The 13,364-nt window shown below is 35.3% G+C and overlaps 1 protein-coding gene across 2 annotated transcripts in view; it reads right to left on the bottom strand.

Annotated features, from left to right (window-relative positions):
- The window catches only part of LOC120416057 (potassium voltage-gated channel protein Shal), a 406,813-nt gene that overhangs the window by 219,280 nt on the left and 174,169 nt on the right, over positions 1-13,364 (bottom strand). The gene's annotated exons all lie outside the window — the stretch shown is intronic.

Here is a 13,364-nt window from a genome sequence, read left to right as displayed (position 1 = left end):
GTCGACCTGTGGGAAGGCCTCGTGGTGCGGTGGTTAGCGGCTTCGGCTGCCGATCTCCTCCTGGTCTTCTATCGGATGGTGAAGTAAAACGTCGGTTGATTTGCGTAAAAGAAGTTTTGGATGACTCACCACACATGGTAAGAAATGAGCAGAAACTTGCAACAGAGACCACTCGAGACCCGGGGGTCGTTAAAGTGGATTGCTTTGCTTTGCTGTTTAAAAAAGAACTGGTCATGTCTGGAAGAATGGAAAAACTCATAAAAATATTGTAATAATCAAGAAAAGGTTGTTTTTAAAAATAAAATAAAAACTTCGAAAATATTTTAGAAGTCAAACATTTTTTGGAAGAGCTAGTCATGTTTGAAAGAACACAAAAACTCAAAAAAATATTTTTATAATCAAGAATAGGTTGTGTTTTTTTTAAATAAACTAAACTTCCAAAATATTTTAGAAGTCACACTTTTTTTAAGGAACTGCTCATGTTTGAAAAAATAGAAAACTCACAAAAATATTTTAACAAACAAAAAATTTAATTCTAAAATAAATCAGAAACGTAAAAAATATTGTAGAAGTCGAACTTTTTTTTGAAGAGCTGATCATGTTTGAAAGGTTTGGAAGTTATTCTGTTCATCTAAAAAAGATCATTTCTAAAAGAATGGATAAACCAAGAACAAACTCATTGAAAAAAATCAGATTTGTTTGTGAGATTTTTTTTTAAGAGTTTTTAGAAGATTATAATTATAATAACTTTTAACATTCGACCTTTTGTCCTTTCGACGTTTTGTCCATTTGAAATTTTGACCACTTTCGACCTTCTGTCCATTCGACCTTATGTCTATCAATCCTTTGACATTCGACCTGTTGTCCATTCGACGTTTGGTCCATTTGACATTTTGACCACTTTCGACCTTTTGTGTATTCGACCTTATCTGTAGAGCGTCCAATTTCCCGAGGATACAAAATTCCCAGAAAACGGACATTTTTCAACGAAATTACCGGAAAATCCCGGGAAATTTGAAATGTAACGAAAATTATTCTGTTCCTGTTTCTAAATAATATTTTGCAACAGAATTGTATAGAACAGCAGCTTCAATGGTCAAAATGAGTGTGATGATCAATTAATGGCTTGACTGTTTGTTAAAAATCATGCAATTTTGAGAAATATAAAAATTATCTATTTTTTTATGATGTCTCTTAAATTGTACCACATCTAAAAAAATAGAATTTTTTGTTGTGTTTGGACAGTGAAAATCTATGCTACACAACAATAAAAATGCTTTAAAATTTGCCTCAGTGATCAAAGAGTTGAATGTGAAGAAAATCATGCAAAAAAAAAAAAATTTTCATGACAAATAACTTATTCCAGAAACAAGTATTTTCAACTTTTGAATAAATAGATAATCATTGAATTTGCCTTTAAAATGTTGTAATGTTTCCAGCGCTTTTCAACTTAAACACTATGTCATGAAATCACAAATCAAAGTTTTAAAACATTTGAAGCAAGTTTTTAAAATATGGTTGCATTCTTTGGGTAAATTTCGTATGATACGAATTTGTTTCTAAATTATATTTCATGGTTTGAATTATAGTATGATTATAGTTGTATGGTTTTATGGCCTTATTAATTAATTAGATTAAAATATTGTCCGTAGTGTAAAAGTGGTTGACATTAAACGATATTTTATTCATGCTTAACCCTGTTACGCCCATGGTAACTCAGGAGCTTCATAAACTTATAACAAACTGTAATTTCTCGAATACTTTTAAACAAATTTTTATCGAACAACCCTTTTTGAAAAAAATAAATAAAGCAATTCAATTCAATTTTCAACAAATAAACAAACAATGTTAAACAAATTTCAATTTTGATTTTGGCAAGAAGAGGTGAATATCTTATTTTCAAATGACATAACAAAAAAAATCTTTAAAATAGGTTGTCGAAAATAAAAGATAGATATTCAATCCATAATAGCGTAATATTTGTTGCCCAACATACTATCAAACAAAATTTCTAGATATATTTCAAAAATAAATATTATCTTAACCCTTTCGGGTCTGATGGGTCATATATGACCCAAAAATAAACATTTTCTAAAGTAGCCTATAATTTTTGTATGGTCCTCCGGATCATTTTCCTATCATCTACTATTTTGTTTTTTTTGAAAATTCAGGCTTGAAGGGTTAATTAAACCCTGACAAAAAAAATTACATGTAAGCATATTAGTACAAATTTTCCGGGAAAAGGGGAAATATAATTCCCGGGAAATCCTGGGAATTCCTGGGACGGGAAATCGGACGCTCTACTCATTTCTTTCGAACTTTTGTAAGCATCCGTTAATATCGTAGCAACTGCTTACCTCTTTTTCGCTACCACGAAAAAATATGATAAGAAAACTAGAAGGTTAGAAGATTAGAAGATTGGAAGATTAGAGGATTAGAAGATTAGAAGAATCTACCAAAATGAAAAATAATCCCTTTGAGTTCCATTTTTAATTATTATCATCAAATTTTGTTGTGGGGAATGGCATTCTGAGTAATGGAATTCTGGGGTATTAAATTCAGTGAATGCTATTTTTTGATAACCGAGCATATTTTGAATTATTGATTTATATTACAATTATAATGATAAAATAATGATTGATATTTAGTCAATTTCCAATCATATTATAAGTAGGAATTACTAAATCGTCCCTTGGTTTTCAAAGAAACACAATTCCTTGCCACTTTCTCCACCAATTTCTGCATGGCATTGCAAGCGCTCTCAGCTTTTTCTGAGTTACGAAACAATTCCTGAGGGCTCCGGGCTCTGGGTACAGCAAACAGAGAAGTGCACTCACCGTGTGTAACGTGTACCTCCTCGGGGTGCAGCAGTCTGCGCCCAGCATACCTGCGGAGGTCTGCGAGACCTGTGTCTAGCTCAAGGATTGGGAGTACAACAAAGAATACGCCGCAGGCAATCAGTGTAAAACGAACATTTTAGCTCTCTTTCTCTCCCTCCGTTGTTTGACAATCTCAAAGTAAATTGTTTCCAGTTGAATTATTTATGGGTTATCTACTCGGGACGAAAGCTTGTGGAATGGTAGAAATGTTGGAAAATGTGACTTGTTTTAACTTTTTGTGAGAGAAAAAAAACCGGTAGAGCTACTTCAAGGTTTAGTTGTTGTACAAACGTTCCTATTTATTTTCGCTAATTAAACAGGGCAAAGGGCACTACTAGAGACGGTTCTTAATTTTACCTCCCCTTCTAGCTACACGGTTGTCGTAATGACGGTGATGGTTCTGTGTTTGAAGCAAACGACACACCGGCCTCGGCTTATTTAGCTATGCAAAAGTGAATAGTAGTTGCACAGCCATCATGTCACGGGCTGCAGGGAAGGGAGCTTCAACCAACCCGTGGAACAGTAGCGTTAATTACCGAGAGCTTTCAACGTTGACAAGGACGCGCGAAAGCTCGAGCAGTGCACTTGACCTCGTCTGTTTTTGTCGCTAATGTACCCAATCTTGGGGAAAGGGAGCGCGAGTGAGGAAAGTGACTTTTCCTGGGTTGTTGGCTAAGTAAGCGATACAAAACAACTTGTTTAAAGTGTGAGGGTGGGAAATCAAGTTTACTTTTAGCTAGTGGAAATTACATTAGTAATAAAACATTGAATATTGCACTTTCAACAAATCTGCAAAAAATAAATTAAATTTTTAATATCGAAGACTTAAGAATATGATCTTTATGAAATCTACGTAGAACATCATATTTGATTTATATGGTTACACTATTGATCTCTTACTTACTTAGTTACTTAAAAATTACAAACGATTCACTATTGATCACACCATCCTTTACTCGGTAACGTACGATGAAGGCAAATAGACCATCACCAGCCTAAATAAACGGTGTCAACTGTCCTGCAGCGTGAAATTTGGGAACTCCCACCACAATTTACCAAATTTACCCTAACCCACGAAATCTTCCCCAGAAAACGCATTTTCAGGCCTTAAACCACGATTTGTGTGTGCAAATTTCGGCGAAGGGAATGGATTTATATTGCACTCGGGAGCCGTTCATTTGACCACAAATTAACGGTCATTAGACAAGTTTGGTCGACGGGCCCGGGTTGCTGGTTTAACCGGTGATAACGTCCCAGTTTTGGACATTCGCTGGGAATTGCGTAATTTATGCAAATTTTCGTGACAATGCGTTACGTGGTTGGACAGCTATTGTTGTCAAATTAAGGGGCAATGCCATTAATTGCATCACAAACAGTTTGGTGGTTGTAAGAAAATATTTTGAGCATAATTAAATTCAGCTTTCTAAATTTTTCAGACCGTTCTCTCCAGCTAACCATACAAATTGTCACTAATTGCAAAATCATATGACTAATTGCACTTTTCCCTTGTTCATAAGCATAAGCATAAGCATAGGTGCCCACCCGCAGTTGCTACTCCGTTATTGACCAGGACCTCCAGAAGTTACATCCACGAGCCGTGGAAGATAAGTGGGTGTTATCTTTCCTCGCTTCGCAACTTCTCAAAGGCCCTTATCATGCTGATCAATACCGGCGCCGGCCACGACCAGTGGTAGGGTCACGGGGAAGTGGATGGGAATGTTAGTCCGATACTTGAGTGATAGAGACCGCCCAATCGACTGCTTCTCCGACAAAGTATCACATGAGTTTTGAGGGGGTTAGTAGATGGGTATGAGGTCAGGATTCACGAGTGGCAGTGATGTGACCATGAGCATTTTGTTTATCGGTTGAAATTTTAAATCTTAGGCAGCCGGCTGCGGAAAGATAAATAATTGATTATTTAAAAAGTTTGTTTTAATCGAACGCGTGCCAACCGAGCGGTAGTGCTATGGGCTGGACTTATCAGTATATTTTTACTGTTGGTACAATTAAGATAACGCGGGCAAATGTCAAAAATAGTAGATGAGTTAATACTAAAGCTGTTGGAATAAATTATTACGATCAACGAATATAAACGAAAAGAAAACAGGACACCACGTAACCGATTGTAATGAAATTAAAACAATAACTTAAACGAACTTAACCGGCGGCGTGCCTTCCTATCAACGATGATAAAAGAAGGACTTATAAATTTAAAATATAAAAAGACTCCAAAAAATACGTTGCATAGTAACCGCGAAGTCCCGCTACTCACAATCGAATCCGAAAGATAGCTATCTAGAATTTTAAATATAGTATTAATTCGACCGCGATCCTCCAGCAATTCTTCGTCGGCGTGCCTTCCGATCAACGGTGATGTAAGAAGGGCTATATTCAATAAAATGATTTTATATCATAAGCCTTAAAACATATTCGTCGGCGTGCCTTCCGATCATCGATGATATAGAAAGGACTTGATCCAGCAATACGACTTGCTTGTCTCGAAAAAAAAAGAATTCGGATCGTTTCTATCGAAAACTATGTAAAGAGAACAAAAATAAACTCATTGGCCAACGAACGCGCGAACTAAAAATAAAGAAAAAAGAAGAAGAAGAAGACCAATCACCCCATGCACACAAACAACGACACAAAAGAGATGATAACAACACGAATCAGAAGAAATCCAATCACCCCATGTACACAGATAGCGACACAAAAGAGATGGAAAATAACACGAAAAAACAGGACTGCGCGTCCACACAGGCACCGCACTACTGATGCCATTATTTATTTATAATGACCAATCACCCCATGCACTCGAACAGCGACATAAAAGAGACGGAAAATAACACGAAAAAAAAACAGGACTGAGCGTCCACACAGACACCGCTCTACTGATCTAATTGCACTTTTCCCTTGTTCATGAGGGAAAATTTAGCGAGCCATTAAAACTAAACTGCACAAGTACCTCCGCTAAACACACCCAGCTTAAAACAAGGTGCAGTGTGTTAATTAAGTGCACAAAACCAGCACCCTACAGCAGTTAATCCAACTTTGGTGCACAGTTTCAAACCCTCCCCGGCCTCCCCTCAAGCACCGTTTATGGCAACAAATAACACCTCGGGTCTTAATTGGACCAGCTCGGATTTTCACCCCACCGCAGCGGCTATCAAGCTGGGACATGACACAACCCCCGTCGCTCGTCGGTATTCGTCATTAGTGTTGAAACATTGTACAGCAGTCTAAACCCACTTAAGCTTTTGCCGCTTGCTGCAACCGCTCCAAAAATAGTCAAACTCATTAGTGCTTTAGCATTACCAATTCTAGGGAGTATTTTTTCCCACCCCCCACACTCCAAAAGCACTTGGAACTTTTACTGCATCTTACAGTGCTGCAGGACATTTACACCTGGACGGGGGAAATGCTCACCCTCCTGCATCCATTTAATTTAATTTTCCAGAGAGTGTAAAACAGTTTATGAATATGATTATTACACACAGGTATAACACGTAAACACGAGACCGCCGCCGTCGGAGAAAAGGGAGCAAACGGAGCAACTATTTCATGTCTCCCCTCGAGGTTTTTCATCATGGTGGGGAGGATTGTGGTGGAAGTGGCGCATTTCGGATTTCACCCTTAATTCTGGAACGGTGTAAGGGAGCGAGCTTTTACTAAGCCACAGGATATACATGGCAGGTGGAATTCCATCGGAGGGAGGAAAGCTATAAATAATCCGATGGCACACAGGCACTGTCTTCTAACGAATACTTTGATTCTAGCTTAGGGATTCCAGTTTGAGTGACGAAAAATTGCGTGAATCATAATCATCATCAATCTTTCAATTGATCAATTTATATTTTTTCAGCTTTTAAACTTTCAAATGCAAACAACAATTAGACATATTCAAACATCTTGGGAAATTAGATTTTTATGAAGAAAAAAAATCAAATGTATAAAAACTCGAACAGCAAGAAAAATGTGTTCCAGAAAGCATGAATTTGGACTGGATTTTGTGATACTACTAAATTTAATTCCGAAATAGTGTGTTTATTATTTATCGGGATGATGTCAGACATCCATTAACATTATTATTTCATGAAAATTTTCACAAAACTACGTATTTTTCCTGTATTTTAAAAATGCATTTTTTTTTTCTAAAGAATCCAAAAATATATTTTTATTGGAATATGGGTATCAAATGATCAGGTTTTTTCCATACATTTCTGATAAAGTAACAAAATTTGTAGAAAATACTCCATATTTTCACAAAACTACGTTTTTTCGAAAAAAATACTCAAAATTTAAATTTTTACAATATGGGTATCAAACGATCGGGATTTTTTCATACATTTCGAATGTAATAACAACATTTTTAGAAAATACTCTAATTTTTTACAAATTTACGTATTTTCGAATAAAATACTCAAAATTTCCGTTTTTACGATGTGGGTATCAAACGATCGGGATTTTTCATACATTTCGAATGTAATAACAATATTTAAAAAAAAAACTCAAAATTTTCACAAAACTACGTATTATTATTATTACAAAAGTAAAACTTTTCAAAATTTCAGTTTTTGCAATACGGGTATCAAATAATCAAATCATTTTTTTTTCAAAAATACGTAGTTTTGTGAAAACTTTGAGAATTTCATTTTTTTCTAATAACTTTCGAAATGTTTGAAAAAATCCCGATCGTTTGATACCAACATTGTAAAAACGGAAATTTTGAGTATTTTTTTTTAAATACGTAGTTTTGTGAAAAATTGCAGTATTTTCAAAAATTTTGTTATTACATTCGAAATGTATGAAAAAATTCTGATCGTTCGATATCCACATTGTAAAAACAGAAATTTTGATTATTTTATTCGAAAATACGTAGTTTTGTTAAATTTTTCAGTATTTTCTAAAAATGTTGTTATTACATTCGAAATGTATGAAAAAATCCGGATCGTTGTAAACCCATATTGTAAAAATTTAAATTTGGTGTTTTTTTTTTTTCAAAAAAACGTAGTTTTGTGAAAATTTTGAGTTTTATCTAAAATTGTTGTTATTACATCCAAAATGTATGAAAAAAACTAACTTAATCCACCTATGTGGTTGATGCCTTCCTCACTTTTTACCAACAATGGGTAATATGAGTGGTTTGGACACATATTTCAGCTATTTTTTTAGGTCCAGAAAAATAAGTACACAGATATAACTTAAGTTGTCATAACTCGAGACAGGGTTGCACAGATTTTCAATTATGTGGACTCGTTGGAAAGACCTCTTGATTACCTAACCAACCATGGGTCGGATGATGGTTCCGGACATCGTTTACATACATTTAAGGGAGATCCGGCTTCAAAAAGGTACATAATTATCACTTAAGTGGTCATAACTCGAGACAGGGTTGCCAGATCTTCGATGTTGTGGACTCGTTGGAAAGGTCTCTTGATTATCTAACCAACGATGGATCTGATGATGGATCCGGACATCGTTTACATGCATTTAAGTGAAATCCGGCTTCAGAAAAGTACATAAATATCACTTAAGTGGTCATAACTCGAGACAGGGTTGCAAGATTTTCGATGTTGCGGACTCGTTGGAAAGAACTCTTGATTACCTAACCAACGATGGGTTGGATGATGGATCCGGACATCGTTTACATGCATTTATGTGAGATCCGGCTTCAGAAAAGTACATAAATATCACTTAAGTGGTCATAACTCAAGACAGGGTTGCCAGATTTTCGATGTTGCGGACTCGTTGGAAAGGTCTCTTGATTACCTAACCAACGATGGGTTGGATGATGGATCCGGACATCGTTTACATGCATTTATGTGAGATCCGGCTTCAGAAAAGTACATAAATATCACTTAAGTGGTCATAACTCGAGACAGGGTTGCCAGATCTTCGATGTTGTGGACTCATTGGAAAGGTCTCTTGATTACCTAACCAACAATGGGTTGGATGATGGATCCGGACATCGTTTACATGCATTTAAGTGAGATCCGGCTTCAGAAAAGTACATAAATATCACTTAAGTGGTCATAACTCAAGACAGGGTTGCCAGATTTTCGATGTTGCGGACTCGTTGGAAAGGTCTCTTGATTACCTAACCAACGATGGGTTGGATGATGGATCCGGACATCGTTTACATGCATTTAAGTGAGATCCGGCTTCAGAAAAGTACATAAATATCACTTAAGTGGTCATAACTCGAGACAGGGTTGCCAGATCTTCAATTATATGGACTCGTTGGAAAGGTTTCTCGATTACCTAACCAACGATGGGTCGGATGATGGATCCGGACATCGTTTACATGCATTTAAGTGAGATCCGGCTTCAGAAAAGTACATAAATATCACTTAAGTGGTCATAACTCGAGACAGGGTTACCAGATCTTCGATGTTGTAGACTTGTTGGAAAGGTCTTTTGATTACCTAACCAACGATGGGTTGGATGATGAATCCGGACATCTTTTACTTGCATATAATTGAGATCCGGATATATTTGAAAACACATTTTTATACATAACTTTTGAACTACTTATTTAGAGCGAGTTGTGGCGCTATAACCACGGCAAATAGTGTCCAGGGCATTCGTGAAAATACAATGTTCCATCCCAGAGGGTCCCGAAGTACCAAACCTTCTTAGCATGGTGCTCCCAACGAATACAACCAAATATCGGAGCGTATGGTGGTGTGTCCCCACGCTTCTTCCTCCCCTGTCGATTCAGAATTGTGTTGTTGTTCGAACACTCAGTGCTCAAACTCAACCCAATTACGAGTCATCTCTGCGATACGGCTTTACGCAGTAGGCCTGGCCGCTTTAACGCTTGTGATGTTTCAATGCATTCTAATGCAATGGCGCACTACAAACGTTAATAAATGACAAGAAGGGTGCTAGGCGTCATCTAACCTAAGGCACTCTCCAGGATCCCTTCGAAAGATTGGCTGCGCTAGGGTCTGATTAGATTAGATTAGATAACTTTTGAACTACTTATTGAAACTTCAAACAATTCAATAGCGATGTATGGGACCCTAAACCAAGTCGAATGAAACTGGTTCGATCAAAATCGGTTCAGCGAGTGCTGAAAAAACTTGGCAAGATTTTTGAACACATACATACATACACACACACACACACACACACATACACACACACAGACATTTGTTCAGTTTTCGATTCTGAGTCGATATGTATACATGAAGGTGGGTCTTCGAGCTTTTAATAAAAAGTTCATTTTTAGAGCATAATTATAGCCTTACCTAAGGCTACCAACTGTACGGATTTTTTCCTTACCGTACGGATTTTCGACTCTCTCCGCGGATTTTTAACAGGCCGGAATTTGTGTACGGAATTTTTCGCATAATACGGATTTGTACGGAATTTTGACAATTTTTTAAAATTGATTTGCTTTTCTGATCTGGTCGAAGCTTTTTTTAATTTTATTTATCTGTCAATTTGTTTTAAAGGGATAATTTGGATTGTTTTCCGGGTTTTCCTCGGTTCACAGTTGATTATCAATTATTGTTCTTTTTAAATTCCTTACAAAACATATTTATCCGATAAAAGATCCAAAGGTTTTCTATAGCCACATTTTAATTACAAATCTAGAGTTTTTTTTAAAGGTCCTATAAGCTTTTGTGTTTTACATGTTTATAGGACCGTTTAAAAAAAAATTGTCGAAATGTTTTCATGAGAACGATATTTATTATTTTTATATGAAAACATGACATTTCGAAAACTTTTAAACGTTTGACAAAAAAATGGGAGAACATGAAGATTTGGTTCAGCAAGTCGCGGTTTATTTTGTGAATATTTTTAAAAGTGCAAGTCATAAGCAAAGTGAAATTTGTAAAATGTAAAAAGGAGACAGTTTTATATTTTTAATTGGGTCCTAAAATTAAGCCTCAATATGTGATATTATTGTTCACAATGCTTATTTTTCTGAGTACAACGACCCTTTTAACGACCTCAAAGGATTTAAAATGGTTTTTTAGTTCAATTTTTAAAAATTAACTTCGCGGCCCTTCTTGACAGAAAAGGTTCTACTTGACAGCTCGCTCCAAGGGAACCATAGTTGATCCATCGAAAAAATGTTGTCTTGCAAAAAAAATTTTTTGCATTAAAATGAAAAAAAGTGATCAGAAATGGTTTTTAATTGTGTTTTTTTTTTTGTTGTACATAAAAATTTACATACAGCTTTAGTACCCAATTTCAAATTTATAAAAATTATTCCTTGACAGTTTTTGTGATACCATGGTGTCATATCGGTAAAGTGTACGGAATTTTGCTCAGCAAGAGTTGGTAGCCTTAGCCTTACCTCAGTGAGGAAGGCAAAACCTGATCATTTGATACCCATATTGCAATAACAATATATTTTGGTTTCTTTAGAGAGAAAAAATGCTTTTTCGAAATACAGGAAACATAGGTATTTTTGTGAAAATTTTCATGAAATAATAATTTTAATGGACAGCTGACACCATCCCGATTTCAAAACACTATAATTTTTTGATGTTTGCATGATTTTTCGTACGATTAAAGCCAATGTCTCCCATATAGCCAAAATCCCATAAGCTCTGTGCCTCGGTTATGCACGCCTCGGTTTTGCATCTCCCATATGCGGTGCTAAACCGAGGCATGACTGTATTTATGAATCCATTTTTTACGACCGTTCATGAATGAAAATGATTCAGATTTTAAGATATTTTATGCATGAAAAAACTTTACGTTTAATTATTTTATTAATGAATTTGAGAATTATTTTGTTCACAACTGCATGTTAATTTTTCATGTTTTCATGAATAAAATGCAAAAAAGTTTTTGGTTTTATGAATTTGTTCTTATTTATGACGAGTTACCTTGATCAATCAAAAATGTAATTTGAATATTTATTTATTTTTGAATTTGCATAGGTTATTTTTCGCGAAATCACACAGAATTTGTCCAAACCAGTCTTTGATTTGCGTGAAATAAAGTTCTAAGGGGTAATTTCGGTACAAAGTTCAAAATCAATGCACAGTGGTCCGAAACCGAAATCTAGCGAGGACAAATGACCGGGGTCAATAGGGGCATCTTTTGGTATGGTGGACATGAGGGTGGTCCAAGACGAGAAAACGCTACGGTGACTTGAGAAAGGTTGTAAGGAACACCATTCTGAGCCAACTTTGCTGATGATCACAAAGGTCTATCTTCAAACGGGAAGTTTTTGAGCCATTTCTGTGATTTATGTTGAATGTTATGTTGAAGTGTTTTTGAAAAAGTATTTTCTAGTTTTTTGAATTTATTACCCCAGGCTTATCTCGTAGCTAGTTGATAAGACATCAACGAGACATTTGTAGAGCTTATAAAAACGCATATTTATCTTTCAAGAGAACAAAAATCAGACATTTTAAACAAAAGCTATACGACGAAAATTCTAGAGTACAGAAAATATCTCGGATTGATCTCAATTTGAAAATGAGCATTTTTAATCGTTTTTTGCCCATAACTTTTGATATAATAGACCAAAATTCGTTTTTTTAAACAAAAATGTTCATTTTGACAAGCTCGTCAACTGTCTAGAAGGGCCCAAAAATATATAAAATGATTTAGTGGTTGTAAAAGAAGAAACAAGTTTTAGTTGAAATATTTCCGGAATCAACCAAATTAGTAAAATGCATTCCTAAAATATTTCAGCTAAAATTTGTTTCTGATTTTTGTTTTCTTGGAAGATAAATGTGTGTTTTGATGAGCAATACAAATGTCTAGAAGACATCAACTCGCTACCACATAAGCCTACCTAAATACTTTTTCAAAAACGCCTTAAAATAAAAATAAAAATGGATCTAAAAACTTCCCGTTTGAAGATAGAGCTTTGTGATCATCAGCAAAGTTTGCTCAGAATGGTGTTCCCTACAACTTTTCTCAAGTCACCGTAGCGCTTTCTCGTCTTCCCACCAAAATAAACATTCTGAGCCACCCTACAATTTGGACCAAATGCCTTATTCGAATAGAAACGTAAAATTTAACGTTACAAAACATATTCTGAATAGTTACGCTCTGCTTTATTTAAAATAATAAGGGCTAGTATTTTTTTACGATTTCGCGAACAGCGTGAAATTCGTGAAATTCAACAGTTTCCGCAAAAACTCGTGAATTCAAGGATTTTTTATGTTTTATTTTTAAATTTATAGAGTATCCAGTAAAAAGCTTTAGAAGGTAGAAAAACACAAAATTTCGAATAACGGAAAATTGATCAAATACACTAAAAATATGATTTTTGCTCAAGACATATCCCGTGTGCATGACGAAGGCCGATTTTTGAATTTAGCTTGTATAAAAAAAATACAACAATCGAAAACTGACGATTTTATATTTGAAAATAAAAAAAGAAAAAAAAATACTTTTTTAAATCGGCTTTCGTCACGCAAACAGAACCAGTTTAACGAATCTTCACTAAACTTTTGAGCAGAAATGGTCAAAGCAATGTTGAGATCCGTGGCACCCTTTTTTGAA

This window comes from Culex pipiens, chromosome 3, assembly GCF_016801865.2.
Source record: "Culex pipiens pallens isolate TS chromosome 3, TS_CPP_V2, whole genome shotgun sequence".
NCBI classification, from domain to species: Eukaryota; Metazoa; Arthropoda; class Insecta; order Diptera; family Culicidae; genus Culex; species Culex pipiens.
This window is presented reverse-complemented; position numbering and strand designations above follow the sequence as displayed.